The following is a 14,497-nucleotide window of genomic DNA, read 5'->3' as shown; positions in this document are numbered from 1 at the left end:
GATTTTTTCCTCTTCTTGCGAACAATCAGTTCCCCCAATTAGGCGTGCATAGCGCCCCTAGTTTGGCCTTCCGAATACCAGGGCTTCGCCAACTTTCCTATTTTTCAAACTCCTATGGCTAAGTGAGGGCGGTAAAGGCCGCATAGTCTGATTGCCTTGTTCGTTGCGCTAAACACCTCCTTTAAGGACCAGGATGTGGAGTAAAGAGTGTTTAGATTTATCCCGAACACCCCCGTACTATCTACATGGGGGTAGAAGCCGACGACTGGTCAACCCTCAGAGTTAATAAACGGCCGCACAGGAGGTAAATTTAAATCATAAGCACTATATTACATTACACCATTGTTCCATATTACAGGGCAAGGTAATACACATGTTCTCATGGGAATATAATATCCTTTGAACATTGCTCCGCCACAAGGCGGGACCCCTCCAGGACACCATCAAAATAGTGTTTGGGCCGACGATGCTCCTTGCCCTCCGGTGGCCCCTCGGTCATCAGCTTCTTGACATCTAACTTCGCCCAATGCGTCTTGACACGGGCAAACGCCATACGAGCACCTTCAATACAGACCGACCGCTTCACGATTTGGAGCCGCGGACAGGCACTTACAAGCCGCTGAACAAGCCCGAAGTAGCTACTAGGTATAGGCTCGGCAGACCCCAGCCGGACTATTAAGTCCTTCATGGCTAGCTCTGCCGACTTGTGCAGCTCGACCAACTGCTTCAGCTGGTCGCTAAAGGACACCGGATGTTCGGGTCCAAGATATTGGGACCAGAATAGCTTCTCTGTGGACATCCCCTCTTCGGATCTATAATGCTCGACAGCATCTGATATACTGCGCGGTAGATTCGTAAACGCCCCTAGAAAACCCAAATCCGGATAAGTACAAGGAACGTTTCTTTTACATACTTGCTTTGCATGGCGAAAGACTCACCCGCCGCAACGTTCTTGGCTGTTAGAACCTCCTGGAGGGCGTTCTGGGCTTCGGCTCGTGCGTCCTGTGCACTTTGACGGGCCTTCTCCAGTTCGGACTCTTGCACCTTACAATCGCGCTCCAAGGATTCAAATCTCTCGATCACGCCTTGGAGCTGCTGCTGCGCCTCGTCAACCCGGGCCTCGTGCTTCTTGCACGAGGCGTGTTCCTTGGCCGCTTTATCCTCAGCCTCGGCTAACGCCTTCTTGAGGGCGGCCACCTCGGTCGTGGCCCCTAATAAAGATTATGACACTTTAGTCCGGTCGGACTATTCATTTTTTTTAATTTTTTTTAAATATACCCGCGGGTCACTGCATACCTTGGCTATCCTCCAGCTGCTTTTTCACGAGGCCAAGTTCCTCTTCGGCCTGCTTCAGTTTCTGCTTCAGTTCGGAAACCTCCGCAGGATGAGCAGTGGTAGCCTGCAGCGATACCTGCTTATTCACAAAAGACAACTTATGTTAGACTCCTGCGATATTTTTTCTCGATCCTCTGTTTGGCTCTTTCCTACCGAACACCAAACATAGCATCAGGGGCTACTGTCTATATCGTGACATTCTTCCTACAATTGCATTACTTACCTCAAAGCCTGATAGAAGGCTAGTGCATGCTTCGGTCAATCCGTTTTTTACGAACTGAACCTTCTCTATTACCGTGCCCATAAGGGAACGGTGTTCATCCACAATAGAGGCGCCTCGTAGCGCCTCCAGTAGATTGTCCGGTGCCTCTGGTTGGACAGAGCTCACCGGCGGGACTGGTACGCTCCCTTCTTTCGGGGAATGTCGTTCACCGGACTCCGGGGCCGCATGGATCTCGGGAGTGGTGTCCTGCTCAGGACCAAGGGGAACTCGGCCCCCATCATCAGTCCCCATAAGGGATTTTTTCCCCCGTGTGTCCGGCGACTAAAAAATCATCATGGGGCACTACCCCGATGATCTCCGGAACCTCCCCCTGGTCGGGGAAGGTCTTTTGCAACTCCACCTCGTCGTCACCCTTGGGAGAGACGAAATGAGCAGGCGGCGGAGACATGCTAGCCATCTCCTTTGAGTCCAGCGATTCCTCTGTTGAGGATCGCAGCGAGTCATCGCGTGCCGGACTGCAATGACAAAATTTAAGGTACATCAATACTGCAAACCGGAAAGGCCAGACATTTTCAGATTCTGGTACTTACGAGGCGGCCCGTGGCTTGGTCCGGCGAGGTCGCTCTGGGCTGCTATCAACATCCCACACGGAGTTATCCGCGTGGGAGCCTTTCCCCCTCTTGGGCGCCTCCGCCTCCAAACTCGTGGAGGCCTCCCTTTTCTTCCTCCCTCCCGCAGGAGGGGAGTCACCTCCCTCCTCGTTGCCATCGTCGGTGGCTGAGGGGTCTGTCTCATCGTCAAATGAGACGACCAATGTGTTCCTTCGACGAAGTCCACTCCTGGTCCCCTTGGCCGTGGTTTTGACCTTCTTCTCCGGCACGTCGTAAGGTGCCGGAAATAGCATCTTCGCAAGGAGCGGGGTTTCCTCGCCTTCGGGCAGCGGCGCCGGACTATTAATCCATTTCGCTAGGTCGACCCAGGCCTGAAAAAGAAATTGGTAAGAGGGCTTAGTATCCTTCCTCGAAGTGTGTCCTTAAAGATTATACCTTGATGGCTTACCGAATTAGCCTAACGCTTAAAGTTGAGCCCGCGATCTTTGGTCGGGGGTGGAGGTGTCTCGCTGCCCTTGAAGAGCACCCTCCAGATATCTTTGTGTGTCGTGCTGAAGAGCCGTTGCAGCGTCTGGTGCTTGGCCAAATCGAACTCCCACAAATTACAGGTCCACCGCTGACAGGGAAGGATCTGGCGTACAAGCATGACCTTGATCACATCAACGAGCTTGATCTTCCGGGTTATCATGTTCTGGAGGCAAGTTTGGAGCCCCGCGATCTCTTCCAAAGATCCCTAGGCCAGGCCCTTCTCTTGCCAGGAGGTAAGCCGCATCGGGGCACCAGATCGGAATTCGGGAGCCGCCGCCCAGTTGGCGTCACGCGGCTCGGTGATGTAGAACCACCCTGATTGCCATCCCTTCACCGTCTCTCCAAAGGAGCCTTCGAGCCAAGTGATATTGGGCATTTTGCCCACCATGGCACCTCCACACTCGGCCTGTTGGCTGCGCACCACCTTGGGCTTTACATTAAAAGTCTTCAGCCATAGGCCAAAGTGAGGTGGGATGCGGAGAAAGGCCTTGGACACAACTATGAATGCTGAGATATTGAGGATAAAATTGGGAGCCAGATCGTGGAAGTCCAACCCATAGTAAAACATCAATCCACGGACAAATGGATGAAGAGGGAATCCCAACCCGCGGACGAAGTGTGTAAGAAACACGACCCTCTCATGGGGCTCGGGGGTAGGGATGACTTTCCCTTTTGCAGGGAGTCGGTGAGAAATCTCCTTGGCTAAGTAGCCGGCCTCCCAGAGCTCCATGATGTCCTTCTCCTCAACGGAGGAGGCCATCCACTTGCCTCCAACTCCAGATACGGACATGACTGGAGTGCTTTCTCGAACGAGCGAAAGCTAAAACTTGGGTATTAGAGCTCAAGAACGAAAGGATTGAAGATGAAGAAGGGTGAGGGTAAAGGGAGAGTGTCATTATCCCTTTATAAAGGCCGTGAATATCAAGCGCCTCCCCACTCGTCCTAAAAACTCGCCTATTCCCAAGGGCTATATAAATGGCACAGTTGGGTTACCCATGCCCGCATTGATGAGAACCCCGCGATAAGAGGACACGATCTCTAATTTTACAGGACGTGCCAATAGCAACCACGTCTCAAAACATGGAGCGGCAGACAAAGAACGGTTTAAGGTTGTGACCGGACAGACGTAATGTCGTGTTGTGAAGAGCTGTCAGCGGACGAAACTCGTGTGAAAATATATATATTCTCTCTGCGTTTGTGCGTGGTATATTGCAGGTCCGGATACTATCGTCGCATCTGAATACTAACTTGGAGTTCGGAGAAAGGGGAACCCGCCTTGCAATGCCGAAGACAAATCTGCGTGCTGGACTCCTCATCATTGAAGCCAGGTTCAGGGGCTACTGAGGGAGTCCTGGACTAAGGGGTCCTCGGACGTCCGTCCTGTTATCCGTGGGCCAGACTCATGGGCTGTGAGGATGAGAAGACCGAAGATTGCACCGTGTCCGGATTGGACTCCACTTGGCGTGGAAGCCAAGCTTGGCGACCGAAGATTCCTTCTTATGTAACCGACTCCATGTAAACCCTAGATCCCCTCGGTGTCTATAGAAGCCGAAGGGGGTAATCAGGAAAGGACGAGGCATATACTCATTACCATATTCATAGGCTAGACTTCTAGGGTTTAGCCATTACGATCTCGTGGTAGATCAACTCTTGTAACACTCATATTCATCAAGATCAATCAAGCAGGAAGTAGGGTATTACCTCCATAGAGAGGGCCCGAACCTGGGTAAACATCGTGTCCCATGTCTCCTGTTACCATCGATCCTAGACGCACGGTTCGGGACCCCCTACCCGAGATCCGCCGGTTTTGACACCGACACATCCATTGTCGGTTCATCTACATGCATTATATATAATTAAGTATGTGAAAAACCATTACAGAACATCATGAATAGAGAAGTGACCAAATTAATATAAGTTCATCATCACATTAAAACCAAAGTACAATAGTGATCAAATGTTATTACTGAAAAAATAAATACATAAAGTTCATACATAGTTCTCATTGAACAACATATAGCTCTCTAGAGCATGTAATTAAAACATACATTGAAATTATGTAAAACATTTAAATGCAACAACAAATGCGATCATAATCGCAACTAAGGTAACAATTGATCCAACGACCTAATAATATGGCTGAAGGCCATCTAATGAAGATTACAGCGGAAGCTTCGAAGGTAAATGAGTCCATCAACTCCAACATCATAGCTGAGTGCATGACAACGACCTAGCGCACCTTACTCTTCGTCTGCATACTCTGCAACATAATACGTTGCAGCCTGTGTAGGTCAGCACATGGAATATGGTGGCAAGATAACACTATAGAGCAATGAACAAGTAACAACTATAACTATATGCATTTATGGCTGGTGGAGGCTCTATGGTTATCATTTGCATAAAGCTAGTTTTTCCTGACAACAAAGGAATATATTTTATTTAACTACAAAGTTTGTTGAAAACATTGAGAATGGTAACCCCGTCTCAATCCCAAGATTAATAATCATCAACCCAACAAGTTAATTAAGTAAAGTGATGAGATCAACGTAGTAATTCAAGCACAAGATACTCAAGATGTCCATAACCGGGGACACGGCTAACCATGATTAGTTTATACACTCTGCAGAGGATTGCACACTTTTGCCCATGATACGTCTCCATCGTATCTATAATTTTTGATTGTTCCATGCCAATATTCTACAAATTTCATATACTTTTGGCAACTTTTTATACTATTTTTGGGGACTAACATATTGATCCAGTGCCCAGTGCCAGTTCCTGTTTGTTGCATATTTTTTGTTTCGCAGAAAATCCATATCAAACGGATTCCAAACGGGATAAAAATGGACGGAGATTATTTTTGGAATATATGTGAAATATGGGAAGAAAATCAACGCGAGATGGTGCCCGAGGGAGCCACGAGGCAGGGGGCGCGCCCCACCCCCCTGGGCGCGCCCCTAACCCTCATGGACACCCCGTAAGGTGGTTGATGCCCTTCTTTCGCCGCAAGAAAGCTAATATCTGGATAGATATCGTGTTAAAATGCCAGCCCAATCGGAGTTACGGATCTCCGGGAATATAAGAAACAGTGAAAGGGCAGAATCTGGGAATGCAGAAACAGAGAGAGACAGAGATACAGATCCAATCTCGGAGGGTCTCTCGCCCCTCCCATGCCATGGAGGCCAAGGTCCAGAGGGTAAACCCTTCTCCCATCTAGGGAGGAGGTCAAGGAAGAAGAAGACGTAGGAGCCCCCTCTCCCCTTCTCTTCCGGTGGCGCCGGAACACTGCCGTGGCCATCATCATCATCACCGCGATCTACACCAACACCTCCGCCATCTTCACCAACATCTCCATCACCTTCTCCCCTCTATCTGCAGCGGTCCACTCTCCCGCAACCCGCTGTACCCTCTACTTGAACATTGTGCTTTATGCTTCATATTATTATCCAATGATGTGTTGCCATCCTATGATGTCTGCGTAGATTTTCGTTGTCCCATCGGTGGTTGATGAATTGCTATGATTAATTTAATTTGCTTGTGGTTATGTTGCTGTCCTTTGGTGCCCATCATATGATTGCGCGCATGGATCACACCATAGGGTTAGTTGTATGTTGATAGGACTATGTATTAGAGGGCAAGAGTGACAGAAACTTCGGCCTAGCATAGAAATTGATGCATAAGGGATTGAAGGGGGACCAATATATCTTAATGCTATGGTTGGATTTTACCTTAATTAACGTTAGTAGTTGAGGATGCTTGCTAATAGTTCCAATCATAAGTGCATAGAATTCCAAGTCAGGGATGACATGCTAGCAGTGGCTTCTCCCACATAAAACTTGCTATCGGTCCAGTAAAGTAGTCAATTGCTTAGGGACAATTTTGCAACTCCTACCACCACTTTTCCACACTCGCTATACTAACTTTATTGCTTCTTTAACTAAACAGCCCCTACTTTTTATTTACGTGCACTTTATATTCTTGCAAACCTATCCAAAAACACCTACAAAGTACTTCTAGTTTCATACTTGTTCTAGGTAAAGCAAACGTTAAGCATGTGTAGAGTTGTATCGGTGGTCGATAGAACTTGAGGGAATATTTATTCTACCTTTAGCTCCTTGTTGGGTTCGACACTCTTACTTATCGAAAGAGGCTACAATTGATCCCCTATACTTGTGGGTTATCAAGACCTTTTTCTAGCGCCGTTGCCGGGGAACCATAGCGTGGGGTGGGGTGAATATTCTCGTGTGTACTTGTTTTCTTTATCACTAAGTAATTTTTATTTGCTGTTCTAAGTTGTTATCTATCTTTAGTTATGGATATGGAACACGAAATACCAAAAAAATTAGGTGTACCTGCTACTCATGGAGATGGGGAACCTCCTAAAACCCTCGATGTTGGTTATGCGAAAGAGATTGTATACTACTTTGATAATCCTAAGAAAACCCCATTCAACTATGTTATGGGATACATGTTGGATCAACGTGAATACTTTAGGGATTATCGCTTGACTCAAAAAGGGAAACTATTATGGGATCAAATTCATATGTTGCATTGGTATGCTCGGGAACTATGCTTGAGATATGACTATACTTGTTGCTCTAGGATGAAGGCTCCACACCTTCCCTTTTCATGCAAATTTAATGATGATAAAACCTTGGCTTCTTATGCTAATGGTATATATGATTACTATGATGTGGAACAAATAGAAGAATTTGTTGCTTTTATGGGTGCTTATGAAATTGAATCTTTGTTTAAAGAGTGTGAAAGTTTTGATGATTTAGTTTATAGACCTGAAAATTTAGCTATCCTTAAATATTGCTATGAGAATTATGAATACAATGCCGATATTGATGCATTTATTGAGAAAGTCTCCGCTGTCCAAGAAGAGACTAATATTTTGCAGGAGTCTATGGAAGAAGAAATTAATGACATTGTGAGCTCATTGGATGAAAAAGATGAGGAGGAGAGCGAAGAACAAAAGGAGGAAGAGAGGATTGATCACCCGTGCCCACCTTCTAATGAGAGTAACTCTTCAACTCATACATTGTTTAATTTCCCTTCGTGCTTACCGAAGGATGATTGCTATGATGACTGTTATGATCCCGTTGATTCTCTTGAAATATCCCTTTTTGATGATGTTTGCTATGCTTGTGGCCAAGATGCCAATATGAATTATGCTTATGGAGATGAACTTGCTATAGTTCCTTATGTTAAACATGAAATTGTTTCTATTATAATATGCATGTGCTTGCTGCTCCTACTTGCAATTATTATGAGAGAGGAACTACATCTCTGCCTCTTTATGTTTCCAACACGAAAAAATTGCAAGAAACTGTTTACACTATGCATTGGCCTTTACTTTGTGTGCATGAATTGTTCTTTAATGACATGCCGATGCATAGGAAGAGAGTTAAACTCCGTCATTACATGATATATGTTACCTTGTGCTCATTACTAAATTACAAATCATTGTTAATTAAAATTGGCTTTGATATACCTTGGGATCCGGGTGGATCCATTACTTGAGCACTATATTCCTAGCTTAATGGCTTTAAAGAAAGCGCTGTCAGGGAGACAACCCGGAAGTTTTAGAGAGTCATTTATTTCTGTGAGTGCTTTCATATAGTTTAAAAACAAAAAAATAAAGAGGGGAACCCAAAAAATTTTCAAAAAGGAAAGTGAAAGTGAGAGAGACAAGCATGGTTGAAGTGGGGAGCTCCTTGAACTTTGTTCATGCTCACAGAAACTTTGTGAATCTTGATTACATAAACTCTTTGTAAAATTCCATTGTATTATAAAAATAATGTGCCAAGATTTGCCTTTAGGATGTTTTAGATGCTTGTTGGTTTGTACGATGCAGGACAGAAACTTTGGCTGTAGCGCGCGATTTTACATTTTTTGCTGGAACGTCAAATGGTTCTGAAACTTTTTGCACTGTTTTAGGATCGAAAGTATGTCTAGAGGGGGGTGATTAGACTACTTGACCAAATAAAAATCTAGACTTTTCCCAATTTTAGTTCTAGGCATATTTTAGCAACTTAGCACAAGTCAAGCAATCAACCTACACATGCAATTCTAAGAGTATAGCAGCGGAAAGTAAAACAATTGCATATGAAGGTAAAGGGAGGAGTTTGGAGTGTGCAAACGCAATTGGAGACACAGATATTTTTGGCGTGGTTCCGATAGGTGGTGCTATCGTACATCCACGTTGATGGAGACTTCAACCCACGAAGGGTAACAGTTGTGCGAGTCCACGGAGGGCTCCACCCACGAAGGGTCCACGAAGAAGCAACCTTGTCTATCCCACCATGGCCGTTGCCCACGAAGGACTTGCCTCACTCGGGTAGATCTTCACGAAGTAGGCGATCTCCTTGCCCTTACAAACTCCTTGGTTCAACTCCACAATCTTGACGGAGGCTCCCAAGTGACACCTAGCCAAACTAGGAGACACCACTCTCCAAGAGGTAACAAATGGTGTGTTGATGATGAAATCCTTGCTCTTGTGCTTCAAATGATAGTCTCCCCAACACTCAACTCTCTCTCACGAGATTTGGATTTGGTGGAAAGATGATTTGAGTGGAAAGCAACTTGAGGAAGGCTAGAGATCAAGATTTATGTGGTTGGAGTGGAATATCTTGACCTCAACACAAGTGTAGGTGGTTCTCTCTCAGAAAATGTATGTTGGAAGTGTAGGCATGTTATGATGGCTCTCTCCACGAATGAAGAGTGGGTGGAGGGGTATAAATAGCCTCCACACAAAATCTAACCATTACACACAAATCACCAAACTCGGTGGGACCGAATCATGAAACTCGGTCAGACCAATTTAGTTCAAAATGTGAACATTAGGATTTTCGGTGGGACCGACATGTCAACTCGGTGGGACCGATTTTGTTAGGGTTAGGGCATAACGTAATCTCGGTGAGACCGATTACACAAATTCGGTGAGACCGATTTTGGTAATGGACTAACAAAGAGTTGGTCAGGCAAACTCGGTGGGACCGATTCGCTCATCTCGGTTGGACCGAAATGTTACAAAAGGGAAACAGAGAGTTTGCATTGCAATCTCGGTGGGACCGATCGCTCATCTCGGTTTGACCGAAACGTTACGAAGGGAAATAGAAAGATTACAATCCCATCTTGGTGAGACTGAGATCCCTATCGGTGAGACCGAAAAGACTAGGGTTTCTGGCAGTGGCTATGTCAATTGAACTCGGTGGTGCCAGATAGAAAGTTTCGGTGGGGCCGAATTTGACTTTTGGTTTGGGACATATGTGGATGTGAGAAAGTAGTTGAGGACTTTGGAGCATATCACTAAGCACTTTGAGCAAGCAAGTCATTAGGCAACACCTCATCGCCTCTTAATAGTATTGGCTTTTCCTATGGACTCAATGTGATCTTGGATCACTTAAAATGAAAAGATGTAGAGTCCTGAGCTTTGACCTTAAGCCAATTCTTTGTCCTTAGAATTTTGAGGGATCCACTTTTCTCATCCATGCCATGCCAATCATTGAGCTTTCCTGGAATGTTTATCTTTAAGTAGCATTAGCTCAATGAGTTATATGTTGTTAGGAATTACCAAAACCACCCAGGGATAGTTGCACTTTCAACTATCTTTCTATACAAATTGTTTATTTTTCCTAATTTTGGTAGAATTTTTGGAGTACCAGAGGTATGGTGAATGTTCAGATTATTACAGACTGTTCTGTTTTAGACAGATTCTGATTTTGATGCTTAGTTTGCTTGTTTTGATGAAACTATCGATTTATATCCGTGGATTAAGCCATGGAAAAGTTATATTACAGTAGCTACAATGCAAAAACAAAATATGAATTGGTTTGCAACAGTACTTAGAGTAGTGGTTTTCTTTATTATACTAACGGATCTTACTGAGCTTTCTGTTGAGTTTTGTGTGGATGAAGTGTTCAAAGATCGAGGATGTCTCAATGTGAGGAGAAGAAGGAGAGGAAAGAGCTCAAGCTTGGGGATGTCCAAGGCACCCCGAGTAAATATTCAAGGAGACTCAAGCGCCTAAGCTTGGGGATGCCCCGGAAGGCATCCCATCTTTCTTCAACAAGTATCGGTATGTTTTCGGATTCGTTTCATTCATGCGATATGTGCAAATCTTGGAGCGTCTTTTGCGTTTAGTTTTCATTTTTCTTTTATGCACCATGCTGGTATGAGATGGTCCTTGGTTGATTTATAGAATGCTCTTTGCACTTCACTTAAATCTTATGAGTATGGCTTTATAGAATGCTTCATGTGCTTCGCTTATATCATTTGAAGTTTGGATTGCCTGTTTCTCTTCACATAGGAAACTGCCATTTGTAGAATGCTCTTTTGCTTCATTTATATTTGTTAGAGCATGGGCATATCTTTTATAGAAAGAATTAAACTCTCTTGCTTCACTTATATCTATTTAGAGAGATGGCAGGAATTGGTCATTCACATGGTTAGTCATAAAATCCTACATAAAACTTGTAGATCATTGAATATGATATGTTTGATTCCTTGCAATAGTTTTGCGATATAAAGATGGTGATATTAGAGTCATGCTAGTGGGTAGTTGTGGATTGTAGAAATACTTGTGTTGAAGTTTGTGATTCCCATAGCATGCACATATGGTGAACCGTTATGTGATGAAGTCGGAGCATGATTTATTTATTGATTGTCTTCCTTATGAGTGGCGGTCGGGGATGAGCGATGGTCTCTTCCCACCTATCTATCCCCCTAGGAGCATCCGCGTAGTACTTTGTTTCGATATCTAATAGACTTTTGCAATAAGTATGTGAGTTCTTTATGACTAATGTCGAGTCCATGGGTTATACACACTTTCACCCTTCCATCATTGCTAGCCACTTCGGTACCGTGTATTGCCCTTTCTCACCTCGAGAGTTGGTGCAAACTTCGCCGGTGCATCCAAACTCCGTGATACGATACGCTCTATCACACATAAGCCTCCTTATATCTTCCTCAAAACAGCCACCATACCTACCTATCATGGCATTTCCATAGCCATTCCGAGATATATTGCCATGCAACTTCCATCATCATCATCATATACATGACTTGAGCATTCATTGTCATATTGCTTTGCATGATCGTAAGATAGCTAGCATGATGTTTTCATGGATTGTCCGTTCTTTTATGTCATTGATACGCTAGATCATTGCACATCCCGGTACACCGCCGGAGGCATTCATATAGAGTCATATTTTGTTCTAGTATCGAGTTGTAATATTGAGTTGTAAGTAAATAAAAGTGTGATGATCATCATTATTAGAGCATTGTCCCATGTGAGGAAAGGATGATGGAAGCTATGATTCCCTCACAAGTTGGGATGAGTCTCCAGACATTACAAAAAAAAAGAGGCCAAAGAAGCCCACAAAAAAAGAGGCCAAAGAAGCCCACCAAAAAAGAGAAACAAAAGGAGAAACAAAATAAAAAATGAGAGAAACGAGAGAAGGGTCAATGTTACTATCCTTTTACCACACTTGTGCTTCAGAATAACACCATGTTCTTCATATAGAGAGTCTCTTGAGTTATCACTTTAATATACTAGTGGGAATTTTCATTATAGAACTTGGCCTGTATATTCCGATGACGGGCTTCCTTAAATGCCCGAGGTCTTCATGAGCAAGCAAGTTGGATGCACACCCACTTAGTTTCCAGTTTGAGCTTTCATACACTTATAGCTCTTAGTGCATCCGTTGCATGGCAATCCCTACTCCTCACATTGACATCAATTGATGGGCATCTCCATAGCCCGTTGATTAGCCGCGTCGATGTGAGACTTTCTCCCTTTTTGTCTTCTCCACACAACCTCCACCATCATATTCTATTCCACCTATAGTGCTATATCCATGGCTCACGCTCATGTATTGCGTGAAAGTTGAAAAGGTTTGAGAACGTCAAAAGTATGAAACAATTGCTTGGCTTGTCATCGGGGTTGTGCATGATTTGAATATTTTATGTGGTGAATATGGAGCATAGCCAGACCATATGATTTTGTAGGGATAGCTTTCTTTGGCCATGTTATTTTGAAAAGACAAGATTGCTTTATTAGTATGCTTGAAGTATTATTGTCTTAATGTCAAATGATAGACTATTGCTTTGAATCACTCGTGTCTTAATATTCATGCCATGATTATATATGTGATCAAGATTATGCTAGGTAGCATTCCACATCAAAAATTATCCCTTTTATCATTTACCTACTCGAGGACGAGCAGGAATTAAGCTTGGGGATGCCGATACGTCTCTGTCGTATCTATAATTTTTGATTGCTCCATGCTAATATTCTACAATTTTCATATACTTTTGGCAATTTTATGCTGTTTTTGGGGACTAACATATTGATCCAGTGCCCAGTGCCAGTTCCTATTTGTTGCATGTTTTTTGTTTCACAGAAAATCCATATCAAACGGAGTCCAAACGGGATAAAAATGGACAGAGATTATTTTTGGAATATATGTGAAATATGGGAAGAAAATCAACACGGGATGGTGCCCAAGGGAGCCACGAGGCAGGGGGCGCGCCCCTGACCCTCGTGGCCACCCCGTAAGGCGGTTGACGCCCTTCTTTCGCTGCAAGAAAGCTAATATACGGATAGAGATCGTGTTAAAATTTCAGCCCAATCCGAGTTACGGATCTCCGAGAATACAAGAAACGGTGAAAGGGCAGAATCTAAGAACGCAGAAACAGAGAGAGACAGAGAGACAGATCCAATCTCGGAGGGGCTCTTGCCCCTCCCATACCATGGAGGCCATGGACCAGAGGGGAAACCCTTCTCCCATCTAGGGAGAAGGTCAAGGAAGAAGAAGAAGGAGGGGGCCCCTCTCCCCCTCGCTTCCGGTGGCGCCGGAACGCCGCCTGGGGCCATCATCATCACCGCGATCTACACCAACACCTCCGCCATCTTCACCAACATCTCCATCACCTTCCCCCCTCTATCTACAGCGGTCCACTCTCCCGCAACCCGCTGTACCCTCTACTTGAACATGGTGCTTTATGCTTCATATTATTATCCAATGATGCGCTACCATCCTATGATGTTTGAGTAGATTTTTGTTGTCCTATCGGTGGTTGATGAATTGCTATGATTGATTTAATTTGCTTGTGGTTATGTTGTTGTCCTTTGGTGCCCATCGATAAGCTCATGGGATGAGAGTGGAGCCTCGTTTCATTAGTTTTTTTTACCATGATAACTTTATTCATCAAATGATAGCCAGGTCGTTTACAAAAAGGTGAAGAAAAAAGTCAGGGATGTTTGCTTCCCATACTTCAGACTTTCTCATGCTAATACAATGTTTTGCTAGAGCATCTGCTACCGACTTCGCCTCTCTGCTACAATGATCAAAGGATATATGAGCAAATTACATTGTCATTAGGGAACACTCCGCTATAATAGGCATTGTTGTTCCCATATATGCATTAGGGGTGAAATTGCCTCCAATGCCCTTGTGTTATCAGATTCTATTACCAGCTTTGTGCAGCCCAAGTTTGCATCTAAATTCAGTCCACACCGGATAGCAATCATTTCTGCTTCTTCTACGGTAGGCACATAGGGTATCAACTGAGTAGCTGCGCCTAAGAACTGTCCTTGATCATTGCGTGCTATGACTCCACAAGAACCCGAGAGATTATCCGCAAGAAAGGATGCACCAACATTTATTTTTACCACTCCCACTTCGGGTTTCTTCCATACCTGGTTACTCTTCCGAACAGCTTGGTTTGGAGTATTCGCTCGTACAAAATTAGTAGCTAGAACCTGGATTGACATCACCGCTTGTTCTGTCGA

This window comes from Triticum urartu, chromosome 6 (assembly GCF_003073215.2).
Source record: "Triticum urartu cultivar G1812 chromosome 6, Tu2.1, whole genome shotgun sequence".
In the NCBI taxonomy this organism is placed as follows: domain Eukaryota; kingdom Viridiplantae; phylum Streptophyta; class Magnoliopsida; order Poales; family Poaceae; genus Triticum; species Triticum urartu.
Note: the sequence above shows the minus strand (reverse complement) of the source record.